This window comes from Tenrec ecaudatus, chromosome 2 (assembly GCF_050624435.1).
Source record: "Tenrec ecaudatus isolate mTenEca1 chromosome 2, mTenEca1.hap1, whole genome shotgun sequence".
Classification (NCBI taxonomy): Eukaryota; Metazoa; Chordata; class Mammalia; order Afrosoricida; family Tenrecidae; genus Tenrec; species Tenrec ecaudatus.
In genome coordinates this window covers 128,885,087-128,903,858 of record NC_134531.1, presented here as the reverse complement: position 1 = coordinate 128,903,858, position 18,772 = coordinate 128,885,087, and positions in this window count along the sequence as shown.

The window sequence follows — 18,772 nt, the reverse complement described above, 5'->3', positions numbered from 1 at the left end:
TAATGAAAATGCTGGTTAGACCGGTCAACTGCTCAAACGGGCAGAGACAGGGCAATGTGCACCTTTCAAAACTGCAGCCTGCTGCCCCTCGAGGGCGGTCCTGCCCCGGGGGGGTCTAGGAGACAGAATGGACCCACTGGCTGTGGGTTTACTTTGGTTTGGAAGTGATGACTTAGGCCATAAAATTAGGGGGGAGAGGAGGGAAGGAAAGGGAAGACAAGACTAATAGCCAAGAAGTTAATGAAAGACACCTGGAAGCAGGGACTGACTTAAACCCTGCCGTGAGGGATTTAGACTTAAAGACAATAGATTACTTAGGAAGCTTTCAGCTCCGCGTAACAAAAGCCTCGGCTCCAAGTTATTTCCACAATGGATTTATTAACTCACATATCAGGAACTCCAGAGATGGCGAGCTTCAGAATTGTCAGACTCTCTGGTTCAATCTATCGGCACGGGTTTAGGTTCTTTTCACCCCTCCACTCGGCTCTCAGAGTATCCGCCCAACACTGAGGCTCATTCCACTTCAGTCCCTGGCCAGCCGCTGTGGTAGCAAAGCTGCTGTACTTTCTCCTTCACCTTGGGTAGTAGAGAGAAATTGGCTTTTCATAGTTCACAAACCTCCCACACATCTGTCTTCACCTTCTGTTAACTAGAATTGGGTCACAGCGCCATTTCTGCAGAGAGACGTGGCCTTGGACTAATCAGATCCTTGCCGGGGGCTGTTTGGACTCAGACTGACTCCCCGAGGAAGCTGAGAAATGGAAGGGAGTTTAGGCACCTGAACAAAATCAGGATTATGATGACGGGAAAATTATGACTAGATCAAGGTTAGACCTCAGTTATGTATTTCACTTAAGACCAAACACTACAAAACCAAACACGTTGCCACTGACTTGATCCTAACCCGTGACAATTGCAAGTTAAAGAGGGCCACTCTTGACTGTAATCTGCAGGAAGCACATCACTGGTCTTTTCTGCCATGGTACCAAAAGGTGGGAGCCAAGTGCCGGCTTGTAGTTTAATAGTTGAGCACAACCTATTCACAACACCCAGGGGATTATTACTGAAGACACAAACAGTAAGACATAAATTGCATTTAAGTTCAACATCTAAATTTTCCAAAGGTGGAAAGAATGTCATATATTGAATTACTGGCAAAGTCAGGTCTAAGTAGCATTTTCTTAGGTAGCAGAACAGAGGGGAGTTTGTTGCTATTGTGTTGTGTTAACCATGTTACCTGGCTTCTTAATCAAGGAGTAGAAAATCCCTTCACTCTAACAAATACATATAATACAGGTTTGCGATTCTAAAATCTAATATACCAAGTACTTTCCAAACCCCCTGCATAATATCATGTACTCACTACCATGCCAGGCCCTGAGAATGTTGTCATACCTTCAAGATAGATGGTTCTTAACCTGACCAGGCAATTGCATCACCAGGAAAGCTTATTAAAAATAAATAGATCCTTATTTTAGTAGGTCTGATGTGAGGCTCAAACCTTTATATAATATAGATTGCCATTGAAAGCTCACAGCCCCAAATAATAATACATTATAAATTATCCGGGGTTTATGAGGGAGGGGGAGCGAGGAGGGAGGGGGAAAGTGAGGAGCTGATACCAAGGGCTCAAAATGATTTGGGAATGATGATGGCAACAAATGTACAAATGTGCTTGACACAATGGATGTATGTATGGATTGTGATAAGAGCTGTATGAGCCCCCAATAAAATGATTTAAAACAAAAAACTCACGGCCACTGAGTCAGTTCTGACTCATAACGACCCTGTAGGACACAGAACTGTCCCGGTGTTCCTGTGGGTTGCTGGGGCTGCAAGTCCGGGAAGGAGCAGAAATTCTCATCTTTCTCCCGCAGAGTTACAGGTAGATTCAAACTGCTGAACTTGTAGTTATTAGCCAAACACATCACCAATATATATATATATATATGTATATGTGTGTATATATGTATATGTGTGTGTATATATATATATTTATATATATATTGCAAGAAAGCCACCCTGGGCATTGGATTAACAACTATTGAAGCACTGTTCTGAACAGAAATGCAGGTGAGGCTTCCGTGAGCCTCTGGTCACAATATTTTTGACTATTAATCATCAAATTACTTTGACCTCTTTCTGTATCTTTCTGTTGATAGACACCTTATTTAATATGTGAGTACATATATATAAAGTATACCTAAATATGTCATATACATTTGTGCTGTATAAATATATGTTTATATTGCTTAGAGTGCCAGTTCATAAATGCATGAGTTTATTACCAATAAAAATGTTTAACCATATCTCTGTGATCAGTGGCTAGCTGCACACTTCTTTCAGAGATATTCTCGGCTTAGTTACCTTAGGATACCTTCGAAAGGAAAGTCTTATCACAAGAGTGCTTTCCAAGGGCATCTATCGAGTTCTGTTTCTGTTCATAAGGTTAAAGTCACTGTGCTAGAGGGTGAAATGGGGGGGATTCCAATGTGGGGAAATCTGCACGGAGATTCTTGAAGGACACAGAATGATCACACGGTTCACTAGGGAGACATTTTGTGAAAAAAATTTAAAGGCCAGGAAGTTTCACAGAGAATTTCCCCTCCCCCTACCGCATCACAACAATGCTCCTGCCCATCCTCAGGGGCAGGAAATCCTGTCCTAGGAGAGTTTGTTGAGAAGTTGATGCAGTGGTTTACTTGGTAGGGGCCTTTTGATTACAGTCTGTCACTTCACCAAATGTCAAGGGGAAATCCGCATGTGATTTGCTTGTGGGCCCCCAAGGGGATCGACTGTTAATATTAACAAAGGGGATACCATATTGGTCATACTATAAATAAAGGCATACCACTCTTGTGGGTTGGGAGCATGCAAATAAGGTATATGGAACCCTAATGTAGGGACTGATCACTTGTGCCAACCACTAGTCTTCAAATGAGCCATCCCACAGGCAGAGAAAGGGGAAATCTCATTATTTTCCAGAAAGGACTAGGAGTGGAGCATTTCCTTCCGACTTGAGATCCCTGCCCTGAGCCTCAACTAGGAGATTGTCTAGAGACAGCAAGAGGCGCTGGCAGCAAAGAAGCAGTGGCAACCGAGCCCGCACCGCCAGTAGACTAACCAGAGACAGCGAGGACCTCGTGTCTCATGCATCATGAGCAGTAAATATCGTCAAGTAGGTAGCTTGCTGCTCTAGAAAAACTTGTTATCATGAACCTAAGCAGGGCAGAGGCTGAGGAGCCTGGTCATTACTGCGCACGGCTGAGAGGAAGCTGTCCTGATACAAGAACTGTGTCCTGAGTCACTTCAAACAAGCAGCATAACTGTATGCTTTGTGAGTTTGTGTGGCCCTTGCAATGAACTACAAAATCCAGCAGAGAAGTAGTGTCGCGTGAGGGACTGTGGGTGTCCACACTGCTTTAGAAAGGATGGGGGAGGCATGGCTTCCCTCCCACCCAAAGGACTTGGTTTTGGGAGGGTGCCCATTGTGAAAGTAGAAAGGTCAGTTAGCACTCCCAAGGCCTTTGTGCAGAACCTTTATCCTTTCCACCTTACAGCCATCAGCTTACCCCTTAAGACTTATTTGTGTTCCCCGAGTTCAGAGAACATTTCAGAGAAACATGATTTAAGTCCTGTAGGGTGCCAAGCACAGATGTGTCAGGGAAGTGTGACAGGAAACGCTGCATTCGGAAGTGGACGGACATTGAAGGAGCATAGAGCCTCATATTCTGCTGAATAAAGTTTTCTTGCCCTCATATGCAGTTGAGTCACTAAAAGTGGACTCATGGTCAGCAGTACATACATGTGCCGGAATGAAGTTTATCTAACCTAGGCACTTTCTAAATAAGGCACAACACAGCGTTAGCGTTCTTGCCCTTGGGAACACTAAACAGCACAGTAGGAACACAATAGACTTGGGTACCATCTTTTAAGAACAATCTCACCAGGAAAAAAGCACAAAAATGAAAAAAAATGTGGTGCTACATAGGCTACAAAAAAGACACTTGATCACAAGTGAGCTATACCAAGAATGGTGAGTGTCAACTTGTCCAACCTCTACTGAAAATACACACGTTACACAACCCACTTTTCAGTATTCTGAGTCTCACGTGTCCACAAGTAAATGCAAAAGTGTTTTTAACTACTGAAAAAATCTGTCAAGTAGGCAAGTAAGGAAATCTGCCAGTATGGAATCTGCAAATAATGAGACTCCACAACACTTTTTAGTTTACGTGAAAGAAATTGGAGGATGCAAAGAAGAATGGCTGGGATGAAAGAGAAGGTTACATTCACTTTGTTCTTTTTATGGAGATCAAAGTGTTTTAATGCTTTTATTGTTCCCCACCTTTTCCCTTTGCCTCCTCTTCCATGGACTCCCATGGAATAATGATTTACATATTTGACTGCTAACCCCAAGGCTGGTAGTTCAATCCTGCCAGCCGCTCCACGAGAGAAATATGAGGCTTTCTGCTCCCATAAAGAGTTACAACCTCCAAAACCCAAGGGGCCAGTTCTACTCTGCCTCAAGCAGTCGCTCTGAGTTATAATGGATTCAGTGGCCACGGTTTGGGATTCCTATTTCTAAAGTACCGGCAGGCAAGAGAACCCTTAATCTATATAATCAATGTCAAACTTGCAGTGAACACTGGAGCTAAGAAGTATCTAGAGTCAGTTGTAGTCATATGAGGGGGTTTCAAGAAATCCATGGAAAATTTGTTATCATTCCATTCCATTTTCCCACAAACCTTTTGAAGTCCTCTTATATTTGAGTTTATTGCTTCTTTAATAAAAATTTGAAATCAGTAGGTGGATCTGTCTTAACATTTGATTCAAACTTTTCAACTCATTTTTTTCCTGGTTTCTGGGTAGATCGCAGAGGTTCAGCTATGCACCATTTCTTGAAATAAAGGCGTGTTGTAGACAACCAGAGAGTTTTGTTGAGACAACTGAAAGGAGGATCAAAGTTGAAAGAGAATGCAGCAGAATGATTCATCATGGGGATCAGCTCCATGTTGTTGTCAATTAATCCACGGACACGTATGTCGCGCATGACATGGACCAGAGAGTGACTAGGTTGTTTTTTATTGTTGTTGTTTTTTAATCGTTTTATTAGGAGCTCACACAACTCCTATCACAATCCATATATACATGAATTATGTAAAACACATTTGTACACTCATTGCCCTCATCGTTCTCAAAACATTTGCTCTCCACTTAAGCCCCTGGCATCAGTTTCTCATTTTTCCATCTCCCTCCCCACTCCCCTTCCCTCATGAACCCTTGATAATTTATAAATTAGTTTTGCCATATTTAGCACTGTCTGACGTCTCCCTTCACCCTTTACTCTGTTGTCCGTCTTTCAGGGAGGAAGTTATATGTAGATATTTTTAATCTGTTCCCCCTTTCTACCCCACCCTCTCAGTATCGCTACTCTTACCGCTGGTCCTGAAGGGATCATCCGCCCTGGAATCCCTGTGTTTCCAGTTCCTATCTGTACCAGTGTACTATCTGTACTGTCTGTACTAGGTTGTTTGTTGGTTGTTTTTTTTTTTGATGATCTGATTGTAGGTGTTTTTTCCAAAGTCTGTTATAAATGATCAGAGACACTGTGCAGGATGTCTTCAAGTCATCCTCAGCAACTTCAAGAGGTGAAAAGGTTGACAGAACAAAGTATGCTTAGAAAACTGTTACAATGGTAGATGTGGTTTTCAGCTTTTGTTTTGTTTTTCACTACGATTTAATGGAAATTGATGACAAGGAAATTCAGTGCAACCTAATGGTCATTTTCATAAGAATAGACCAGGTCACTTGTGAATATAGCTATTGCTTTCTAATCTGTTGTTGTTTTGTGTGTGGGTATGCTTCACACGAGACATTTTTCTTACCTGCATATAACTTGCCTGGCCAATCTCTCTATATTGTGTAATCATTACTTCTATAAGGTCAATGTCTTACCATCTTTTTACAAAACCGACTTCAAGCCTTTTAGCTGTAAATTCTATCCACCATATCTACCTTCTTCAATAAACCTTCTTCAAGGGGAGGGGGGCTGGTCTATCCTCATAGAGATTGGGCATTCTTTAGGAGCTCCAAGTTTAAGGGAAAGAGCTTTTCTGTTGGCAAGATGCTAAAGCTCAGCTGCCGCACCTGTGGACTTTGTGTAGTATAATGAGTGACTGTCTGAAGAAGGCATTGACCTGAGCCACTGCCACCAAATTTCTAATGGTTTCCTTAGGCTTTAGCCTGCCCTAGGGACTAGGATTTATTCAAGACAGATGAAAGATACAGATTTGTGCAAGAACTGATAAGAGAAAGTAAAAGAAGGATGGGCGCTTTCCTGTGGCCCTGTTCTCTGTGAAGCATTGAGAGAAGGAAAATAAAATTTGTTCCCCGGATCTTTCTATCCTCATCCATTCACCTGGGCCTTACATTTTTAAATATCCCAAACATGATTACTCGTAAGAACAAACCAAGTTTGATGAAATACCTAGGGGCCCTGGTGATATCATGGGTAAGACACTGTGCTGCTTGGTGGGAGAAAGATGATGCTTTCTACACCTGTCAAGTTACAGTCTTGGAAACTCACAGGGCAATTCCACCCTGTCCTATTGAGTTGGACTTGACTCAACAACAGTGAGTTTAGTATGGGAGTTTATTAGGTGAAGGTTGATACTTAGGAATCTACATGGCTTTAAAAGTAAAAGGTTTTTTAATCATTTTATTGGGGGCTCGTACAATTCTTATCACAATCCCTACATACACCCATTGTGTCAAGCACATATGTACATTTGTTGCCATCCCCATTCTCAAAACACTTGCCTTCTACTTGAACCCTTAATATCGGCTGCTCATTTTCCCCCTTCCTCCCCCTTCCCTCACAAACCCTTCATAATTCATAAATTATTATTTTGTCATATGTTACACAGTCTGACATCTTCCCCCACCCTCTTCTTTGCTGTCCATCCCCCAGGAAGGAGGCTATACGTAGATTCGTGTAGTTGGTTCCCCATTTCTACCCAACATTCCCTCCACCCTCCAGGTGTGCATAAGCAAATGTGCTGAAGAAAGCTGATGGTGCCCAGCTATCAAAAGATATAGCGTCTGGGGTCTTAAAAGCTTGAAGATAAACAAGTGGCCATCTAGCTCAGAAGCAAAAAAGCCCACAGGGAAGAAGCACACCAGCCTGTGTGACCATGAGCTGTTGAAGGGATCAGGTATCAAGCATCAACGAAAAAAATCATATCAAGGGAGATGGAGGAAAGAGCTAGGAGTCAAAGGACATTCGTGGAGGTCTAGACAAAGACATGTACATGCAAATATATATAGGAGGATGGGGAAATAGATCTATGTGTCTATATTTATAGGTCAAGTATTAAGGTGGGGTGGCGGAAGGACCTTGGGCCTCTACTCAAACACTCCCTCAATGCATGAATACCTTCTTTTATTAAATTGGAACTCTATGATGCTCACTCTCCCAACACAACGGCTGGAGCCAAAGTGGGTGAACAAGTAAATGTGGTGAAGAAAGCTGATGGTGCCCGGCTATCAAAAGAGATAGTGACTGGGGTCTTAAAGGCTTGAAGATAAACAAGCGGCCATCTAGCTCAGAAACAACAAAGTCCACATGGAAGAACACACCAGCCTGTGTGATCGAGTGGTCCCGAAGGGATCAGTTACCAGGCATCAAAGAACAAAAAATCATATCATTGACTGCACACCTCCATGATAGGATCGCTGAAGACAAACGGGTGCATAAGCAAATGTGGTGAAGAAAGCTGATGGTGCCCGGCTATCAAAAGAGATAGTGTCTGGGGTCTTAAAGGCTTGAAGGTGAACAAGCGGCCATCTAGCTCAGAAGCAAAAAAGCCCACATGGAAGAAGCACACCGGCCAGTGCGATCACGAGGTGCCAAGGGACCAGGTATAAGGCATCATGCAAAAAAAAAAAAGATTTAAGTGTGTGTATGTATGTGTATATATGTGTATATGTATATGTATATATATACCATATTAAATGAAGGGGGAAGTGCAGAGTGGAGACCCAAGGCCCAAGTGTCGGCCAATGGAGATCCCCTCATAGAGGCGTTTAGGAGAGGAGATGGGTTAATTAGGGTGCGAGGTAGTACCGATGAAGAACACAGCTTTCCCCCAGATCCTGGATGCTTCCTCCCCCCAACTACCATGATCCGAATTCTACCTTGCAGGGCTGGATAGGACAGAGGCTGTACACTGGTACATATGAGGGTTGGAGGTACAGGGAATCCAGGGTGGATGATACCTTCAGGACCAAGGGTGTGAGGGACGATGCTGGGAGAGTGGAGGGTGAGTGGGCTGGAAAGGGGGAACTGATTACAAGGATCCACATGTGACCTCTTCCCTGGGAGAGGGACAGCAGAGAAGGGGGGAAGGGAGACTCCGGATAGGGCAAGATATGACAAAATAACGAGGTATAAATTACCAAGGGCACATGAGGGAGGGGGGAAAGGGGAGGGAGGGAAAAAAAAAAAGGAGGACCTGATGCAAGGGGCTTAAGTGGAGAGCAAATGCCTTGAGAATGATTGGGGCAGGGAATGTATGGATGTGCTTTATACAATTGATATATGTATATGTATGGATGGTGATAAGAGTTGTATGAGTCCCTAATAAAATGTAAAAAAAGAAAAGAGGAGAAAAAAATGATTAGGGCAAAGACTGTACAGATGTGCTTTATACAATTGATGTATGTATATGTATGAACTGTGATAAGAATTGTATGAGCCCCTAATAAATTGTTAAAATTTTTTTTAAAAATCATATCATTGTAAATGTGGGTGAGTGCAAGAGTGGAGACTCAAAGCCCATGGGTAGGCAACTGGACACCCCCTTACTGAAGGGTTGTGGGGAGGAGGTGAGCCAGTCAGGGTGCAGGGTAGCAACAATGATACATATAACTTTCCTCTAGTTCTTAAATGCTTCCTCCCCACCCCACCCCCCTATCACTATCCCAATGCTCCCTTACAAATCTGGCTAGACCAGAGGATATACATTGGTACTGATAGCAACTAGAAACACAGGGAATGCAGGACAGATGACCCCTTCAGGACCAGTGGTGAGAGTTGTTTGTTTTTATAGTTCACAGAAGGAAGCAGAAAACTAAAAATGTATTGAATTTCTATTGGATATCAAACACATGTTGACTTTTCGTATGCTGTCTCATTTAGGCCTTCCCAACATCCTACAGAATAATTACATGGAATAACTTAATATTAATCCCCACACAGTGTCTTCTTTTTTCCAAGGGCTCTTGCAGGCACTCGGGACTTTGTGATCCCACCAAGAATTCAATCTGCTGGGAAGACAATATGGAAATGACTAGTTTCAATACAAACCCCCAAAATGTCATAATAGATATATGAACAGAAGGCTGTGGGAGCATGAATTTTACAATTTAAATCTCTTTAATATGTATGTGCACCATCAAGATGTAGGCCTTCTATGAAGACATATGTATTTTGATGTAATTATAAAATATTCTGATGGCTTAATACAATCTATTTACCTAAGGAACTGGTAAATAACTAAATGAGAATATAACCTGTTGTTTATTTTATTTCTGAAGTAACTTTGGGGAGCTTTTTGAGTCTGAATACTCATTTTATCTAAAAAGTGACTTGAAATGCTTTCATTCGTAGCCATACATTATTCAACAAGTTAACTTAGTGTAGCTAATGATAATACAAAGCTCCCCAACCCCCAAGTCAAACTAACTACCCTCATGTTTATTCTGCCTCACAGTGACCCTATTCAACAGGGTTAAACTGCCTCTTAAGGTTTGCCAAGTTATCATTCTTTACCGAACCAGACAGCCTCGTCTCTCTCCTGAGGAGTGGCTGGTGGGTACAAACTGCGGACCTGTGCCCACTATACCACCAGGACTCCCTGACCTCTTACCCCAATAATAGCATAGAGGAAATGCAAATGTTGTTGTTAGGTGTCGTCCAGTCTGTACCATCGCATGGAGACCCTATCCTCACAGCCGTTCTTATGTCTGAGCCCACTGTGGGAGCCCCTGGGTTAATCCACTCTATCAACCATGACATCCCTCTCCAGGGACTGGTCTCTCCTGATAACACGCCCCAAGTAGTTTTAAGGATCAATCTCACTATACTTCTTGCAAGACAGATTTTACTGCTCTTCTGGCAGTCCTGGTGTTTTTAACACTCTTCACCAACATCATAATTCAAGTGTATCCATCCTTCTTCCATCTCACTCATACAATGTCCGACTTTCATATGCTTGTTATTGTTGTGCGGTGCCATCATGTCAGCTCTGACCCAGATCGACCCTATGAACTACAGAATGCAGCCCCGCCCAGTCCTGTACCATCCCCACAGTTGTCCCCGTGTGTGCGCCTATTGTGGCAGCCACTGCGTCAGTCCACTCGAGGGCGGCTCCTCCTCGGGTCTCTTCCACTTTCCCCAGCACGGATGTCCTCCTCCAGGGACTCAGTCCTCCATCGGAGGGGATTTCGTTTGTGCCAGGTGGACCTTAGTCCTCAAACTAAAAATACAAAGTGACAAAGTAGTAATACTCAGTTGCAAGTAATATAGACACCAGTTTCCTCCCTAAAGTTACTTTCTACTCCCCACAAATAATTGTTTACTGTTCCCTGGATTCAACCCTTTGTTTTAAATCACTGTGGCTGACTGGTTATGCTTGCGTTTCATCTGGAATTACCTGAGGGCCTCGCTCAGGGGCCAGGCCACGTTGGCTCATCTCCATTCAGGAACTGGTTGCCTCTCCCACGAGCAAACTAGTTAGGCGGGAATGTTTGCTCTAACCAAAGCTGCTTGTCGTGCAGCCATTGAATTGAACGTGGAGAAACCTCAACAAACAGGATATTCCTTCTCAACTTTATGGCCACTTGGCACATTCAAGAATGTCTCCAGAAGAAGCAAGTCACCTGGCAATAGGGAAGCCAGAGGTACGGCTCTCTGTTGCCATTTCTTACAAGAGACGCCGCTGTAGCAAAAGCAAACAGTTAAAGAGGTGCATTTCTGGGTCTACTCAGGGTCTTGGATCAACTGTATGCTCTGGATGCTGTTTCTTCAGGCCACAGGAGCATTTGAATAAAATCGTTCATTGTCCATTGGGCCAACTAGTCCAAAGATCAGTCTTCACTTTCTTAACGATGACAAAGAGATCTGAGGTTTTGTTTCCTGAATTGTGCCCGCAGGTGGACTGGTGAGAGGAACTTAGTGTGACCCCTTCCAAGGACATCACAATGAGTGCTGTGTTGGATGTCTCTTCCAGCATCCATGTTCTCCTGAAGTGCGGCCAGGCAGTTACCAGGGCTCTCATTTCCGTTCGCCACAGCCTTCTCTTATCCGAAAAAGATCTCCTTTAAAGTTTTGGTTTAGACAGATAAACCCCTCAGGAATAATAATGAGAGAAGAGATACCAGGAGGGGAAGGGGAAGGTGGGGGGAGAAAGGGGGAACCGTACACAAGGATCTACGTATAACCCCCTCCCAGGGGGGACAGACAACAGAAAAGTGGGTCAAGGGAGACATCGGTCAGTATAAAACATGAAAAAATAACAATTTATAAATTATCAAGGGTTCATGAGGAAAGGAGAGAGAAAAATGAGCTGATACCATGGGATCAAGTAGAAAGCAAATGTTTTGAAAATGATGATGGCAACAAATGTACTTGGCACAATGGATGTGGGTATGGATTGTGGTAAAAGCTGTACGAGCCCCCCGTAAAATGATTTTAAAAAGAATATGGGATTAAAGACTAGCAATACTTCCCTAATTCCAGTTGAACAACGGATCTCTTACTACTTCTTAGGGCAGTCATTTGAAGAACCATATGGTACGAGATTCAGATTTAAAATAACTAAGTGAAAGATCCAAGAAGGCTTGGTGGCTTCGTGGTTATATGTTGAGCTGTTAAGGGTAAGGTCAGCCATTCAAAACCACTAGTCGCTCCTCAGGGAGGAGAATTTTGCTCAGGACTCCTTACTTGGATAACGAATTAAAGTCTCGGAAACACACTCTTCTACCCTGTCCTATAGGGTCACTGTGACTTGGCATTAACTCAATGGCCGTGAGTTTGGTTAGATTTTGTGGAAGGAAAGGGGCTTAGGCTAGGATAAATGTTAAGTTTCACAAACTTTTTCCATTTAGATTTTTTCTTAACCTATTAATTCTCTGTACCAAACCAGCAGACTGAGGCAATAGGAACAATGTAGCCTTTGATAAGTAGGAACAGCTTGACATGGTTCCTGGATGGCCTGACTTGGGAAATGAGTTTCTCCGATCACTACCAGGAGTTTTCCACATTCCTCAGATTGGTATGATGCTGTCAAGAAGTGTGTTTGCTACAAAGAATTCAGTAGCAAGACAGCAGGGGAAGTTTCCAACCCAATGTAAAAATATATAAATCATCATTGACCAGATTTATAACCATACTGTTACCAGGGGGAGACTTAAGCCAACTTCTTGGTTCTTATCCTGCTCACAAGAAAGATTTCTGATGAGGGATAAAATCCAGATCAATCACCACCTCTTCTCCCTTTGTCAGCCTCTGTCTCCCTAATAATAGTAAGGTAAATTAATAACCATTTGAAGGCAGATGCTGAGTCAAAGCTCACTGCCACTCAATCATAGAGCTGGAAAGTAAAAGGCATCGTCTAGATAAGATTTTAGGGTGTTTTCCAGGTTTCTCAAACAGAAACTTAAAACTCACTGCCCTCCAGTAGGGTCTGACTCATAGCAACCCTACGGACAGGGTCAAACTGTCACCTTGGGTTTCTGAGTTTATAAATCTTTACAGGAGCAGAACACTTCATCTTGGTCCCTGGGAGAGGCTGGTCAGTTGGAATCACTACATTTGGGCTTGACAGCCCAATGAGTAACCCACTAAGCAACTGAATTCTTGTTCCAAGATTGTTGCATGCGGGGACAAATGGAGCTGTGGGAGCAACAGGGTCCGCAGCTTCAAACTCCCCTCCTCCAAATTTCCCCCTCCAAATTTTCTTGGCGTGTGTGTGTGTGTGTGTGTATAAGAAAGGAGTTTATATACAGGAACAATTGAAATGTTGAGAAAACATCCCAGCCCAGTTCAGATCAAGTCCATAAGTCCGATATTAGCCCATATGTCTGATACCAACCTATAAATTCCTCTTTCGATTCATGCAACACATACAATGAAGCCGAATAAAGGAAGACCACAGGCCAGTGGCCTCCTCCAAATTTTGTTACAATTTCATTCTTTTTTTTCTGCTCCACTCCAATGTAGGGGCCACAATGGATGGCTCCTATCAAAGGAACAGACATGAAATCTAGTAACATTTCCTTACTAAAACCAATCCTCAAGTTAAGAGGCAAGACCTGCGTAACAACTTGCCTTTTGTCCTGCCTTAGTTTTAGCAGTTGGGTTAATTGTTGGTGCTTTAAAAGTTTTTAACAAGTTAATGGGTGAAAGTCAGAGTTACCTATTGTCAAATTTGGGCAACTCCTTACTTTAGATATGATAAATACAGAGGAAGCTTGCTTGGTTGCCTTATTAACAAGCTGATTTCCTCAGTCTTACTAGGTAACTAAGATAGGAAGGTTCCCTGGAGAGTAGCCAAGAAGATAGAATTGCCATGATCATCCATAGCAAGGCTTTAGAACAGCTTGGAACGTGCTGGTTGAGATGGGCATGGAGACAGAGACGTTTGTGGTAGCAGAAAGCAAACTGGGTTGAGGATGTATGGGGTGAATGGAGAATGTGAGCTGAGAGCAACAGCATCGGCCTGGTCGTGGAGATGAAGAGGTGGACACAGTGAGCATCCAAACGGGTTGCTACCTCCCAGAAAGTCTAGCATGATGCTTGGACAACTGATGGAGAAAGTGGATGTTTTTTTCTGGTTGTTTGCTTAAGATATAGAGCTTAAGTTATAGAGCCATTCATTTTCTCCACCCTCTTTGGTAGCCATGAGATCGGAATCTGTGTCTCAAACCTGAAGGAAGCACAGTTTTGTGAATTTCCCTGGGTTTTGGGTGAAATTGATCAGGAAACAGTGAAACCGTTGAAAATACATACCATATAGGACAGAGTATCTAGGATATTTAATTGCTCAATTACAGTCTATTAATATGAGTAAAGAAAGTTAAGGTTACTACCTGATGTTGTCATGAGGCTTGTTAAGGCAGACTGAGGCTGTAGAGGGTAGTAGAGAAACAAGACTTTCCCAAGTAGTGACACGAGTGAGAATTTATGATGAAGAGAATGTAACCTGGGCAGATATTGCACACATTTGAAGTACAAGTATTTTATTCAGATCTGCACAAGCCTGCCCTTGACTGAGGTATGGGACCAAACTGAAGCTAGGAGATTGGAGGAAGGTCTGCAGGGTGAGAGTCCTAGAACTTCCCCGTGTGAGGGAGCAGGGATGGCTTGCGAGGTAGCAACAAGAGCACAAAGAGGCTGTTTCACTGCATGAGAAGGAATTCTTCTCCACAGACCTCAGTGAGAGATATGATAAAAGTCCTGAAACCGTCTAAGATCAGAGGCTCCAGACAAAACTTGGAGTTGAATTCTTACTGTCAGATGTGTGAACTATTTCCATTATCTCATGTGCATAATAACAATAATGCTTAGCTCCTAGGCTTGTTGAGAGGATTCGATCAATACAAATAGACGTCAAGTGCCTAAAACAGAGGCTGGCACATGTAACGGTCATTCGGTTCACGGGGGCATTCTCATCACCCAGTGAATGTGGGTCCGCTGTGAGTTGGCATCGATGCCAGGCAGTGAGTTAATAAGGACCCAAAGTGCATTTTCAGGGTCCCCGCGTGCATGAAGCCCCCCGTGGATTCCCTCCACGCAAAGGTGAGGGATGTGAACAGCTCGGTTCTCAGAAAGAGAGGATCGTAAAGGAGATTACGGGAGATTCAAAACTGTTAACAAACAGTAACTGGTTACGAAGTAGTAATGAAATAGCTCTAAATGTAATATCAATTGATCTCCCTTTTGACTCATTTTAAAGCTGTTTTAGTTTTAAATGGAGGAGAAATACAAGTGCATGTGAAATCCAGGATAGGCAAATCTATAGACTCGGTCAGCGGATTAGTGGCTCCTTGGGGGTGTGGCAGCGGAGAGTGCGGGTAGGCAGGGGAGCTAGTAACGCTGAGTGCCAGGAGGAAGAAAATGCCCCACCACTGGTCGTGGTGGTGATTGTATGGCCATTCTTGACGTGATTGGACTATTGTGAATTATATGCCAATACAAGTTGTAATAAAGTAAATGCATTGGTATCAATACAAAATAATGCTTTAACAACAATTCAAGTTGTTGAATGTAACAGTCTGATTTACCATTAAAAAAATAATCCCTGAAGTGTTTAAGAAGAGATTAGGTGGTCACTTAGAAGGCAGCTGATAGCTGCCTGAGTGAGCGCATTAACTGATGTCATCTACTCTTTCTCATTGATTTCATGTATTCAAATGGGGGCATTCCAAATGTACATTCTCCATTTCAACTAGTAGACGTGTTCCCGGTACATGATTTATTAAATGCTCAGTGGACCTTATCTTGTTAGTTGAAGATGCTGGTTTCATAGATGTATAAAATCGTCAGTCTTACATTTGGACATAATTGGATATTTCATTTATGTTTAGCCAGATCCCAAGGAAAGCTTTGTTTTCCATAAACAGTGAAAACAAAGAACTTAGAGTGTTAAGTAGCCTTCATCCCAAAATGGGAGATAAGGGAGTTTAATTTTACAGTCAAAACTTCTACATGCATTTTCTTAAACATTTCTTTGTCATTAGTGAACTAATTGCACTCTAATTGAGTCCGCGATGAGCAATAGAACCAGCTAGGAAATATAGATTTTTCCCTCCTTCAAAATCCATGATCTGAATGAGAACACTGATAAAATGTGTATTGTGTGTGCTCTCAGAATACATAAAACTATCAAAGGAGATTTAGAAGGAAGCATTGGCCCATTTGACTGAGAATTCGGCCAGGCTGATTTTCTCAATGGTTATGGAGTAACAGCAACTACATTAAACACCAGAATGGTCAGTGCAATTAATGCAATTAAAGTAATTAGTCCTGGCAGCTGTAAGGTCAAATAGAGGTAGCTTTGTAACAACAATCTGCCACTGCAAAATTACTGACATTTCCAACTAAATTATATTCTCTAAATTGTTGCCTTAATGCTAAATAAATAAAGTTATGCTAATGGAGGGACTGATTACAGATTGAAATTAGCACAATTGCTTGTTATACAGTCTGCTAGGGTTAACATTTTTTAAAAACATAATTAATGGCCTTTGCTTACTGTCTGTGGTTATAGATCTTGTAGCTCATTTGCATTCTTTTGCAATATGCTGACTGTGCTAAATGTCTAAGAAGAAAGATCTCATCTACAGGCGGAAAACGCGTTTTTCATCGCCATCAAGCTAAAACTCGCTATGGCTTCAGTGCAGTGTTAATAACAAGGATGGCCAGCAAGAGACTGGATAAGAGTGAGGCTAGAATCCGTTTTTCTTTTCAGTCTCCTGATGCAAGCCTTTTCTGGAGTCAATGTGAAATGTAATTGCTCTTTTGCCCTCTATCTTCTCTCTCCCCAGGTCTGAGGAAGAGCTACACTGGTTGATTATGGCAGGAATGAAAGGCACTCTGACCTTGTCGACCAAACGCCTTGCTGCTTTCAATGTCGCCCATTATACTGAAGGCAGGCTACTCCTGGAGAGGTGAAAGCTACAGGAGAGCGGCTCTCTGGGCAACCTGCCCAGAAAAGGCTTCAGCAGCCATTCAGATATGGCCAAACAGTGCAGGCAGCAAAGGAAACACACACACACACACACACACACACACAACACCAGAGCACGTACATCAAAATACTGTTAGCACCCTGTCTGAAGAACTCTTGGGTGTCTATGCTATAGAGCACCTTTGCTAATAACTGCCCCAGCTCTTACACTGGAGAACAGCCTGGAATCTTTATGGAGGGAGGGAAGGAGGGAGCAGTAGCGAATACACAGGGAGAGCTGTCAATTGCCTAAAATAGTCAGGCAGCCATTCATTCAAAAGGATTTGTGATAATATCCCTATGTAAATATGAATAGAATATGATTTTTGTAGCAGAAAGTAGGTTAGGGTTATTGGGTTACAACAATTGTTCCAGATTATAAATTATTCACCACAAACCTGGCTGGATTATTTTTAGAATGTATGGTGACAGGAGGATTAGGGTGTACAAGTCATGCTGAAAAACACCATGCTCTCTTCTCCTTCAAACTCGTCAGTTCAAGGAGGCTTTGTTTAAAGTCAGCTGCGGTTACTTTGCACAGATCTGCTATTGCTGCTCCAATCAAGTCTATTCAGGGAACATTTCTCCAGCATTCAGTATGTGCCTAGGCGTTGTAGATGGAATCCTGGTGGCGTAGTGAGGTAGGAATTGGGCTGCCAACCTCAAGGTTACCGGTTAGATCCCACCAGCAGCTCGTTGTGAGACAGATGAGGCTGGCCACGCTCCTACAAATTGACAGCCTCAGAAAATGTATATAGGGATCACTAAGGAGCTCCGGTTGCACATTAAATTGTTAACTGCAAGTTCAGTGGTTCAAATCTACTAGTCACTTAGTAGAAGAGAGCTGAGAATGTGTTCTCCTATAAAGATCTCAAAACTGAGAACCCCAAAGGGCAGTTTACTCTATCCTAGTGGGTCCCTGTGAGTGAGAGTTGACTCTCTGGCAGGGAGATGGTACAGTGGCATTGGGTTTACAGTGGCATTGGGTTTGTTTGGGGTTTTGAGGTGTTGTAGGAAACTGAAACCAACATGTAAAGTGTGTCCATGAATTCATGAGGCCGACCCCTCGGACACAGACATGGTGCCCTTTCCTTTCTCAACCATTTCGCTCAGGGGTCATTTTCCATACGGGCAGACAGGCAGAGCGAGAAATGTAATGAAGGTGCCGTAAGCCGTAGGACATGGTGGTCTCACCAACTGCCATCGGTCAACTGCTATGAGAGAAAGAAGATGAAGCGCTGGCACACCCCGTTCCTGAGTTTAAACCATGCTGCTTTCCCTTGCTCTCTTGACCCTGGGACACATTTCAGCGGAGCACAACACGGTTTCCCAGGCTGTAAGTCTTCCGGCAGCAGCCAGGCTTAGCTTGCTCCTGCTGAGGGGCTGGTAGGTTTGTGTTAAGGTACAAAAGAGACTGCATCTCAAATATTTTTTTTCAAATGTAATTTAAAGAGAACATTATTTGGTCTTAAAAGAGACAAAGACACAGACACGACACCGGGATGAGAGAGGCCACCCCCGGGAGGTTGCTATGGTATCCAAGGGCTCCTTAGGACAGCAAGCCTTAAAAGGAGCAAGGGTGGGCAACGGGAACTGTCCCAGAAACATGACTGGTGGGGAATCAATGCATCACAATTGCTCTGCAAATGGACTTGGGCTGTCTTTGCCATGCATACCCTTTAGCAAACCAGGGTGCTCAGAATTTAAACTCCAATACAGAGTTAATCTTGAATTTGCTTTTCATAGGGATAAATAATTTTATTAAGTTCTGCCCACCCCACCAAAAAATAACACAAAACCTCACCCAAACACACCCATTGCCAGTTAATTGATTCTGACTCATAAGACGTGATAGATTCTACAGAACAGAGTCCTTAGTATTTCAGGGACTGCAAATCTTTATGGGAACAGACAACCTCATCTTTCTCTCATGGCGTGGCTGATGGGTTTGAACCAGGTTCCAGCTGACCATCATGATT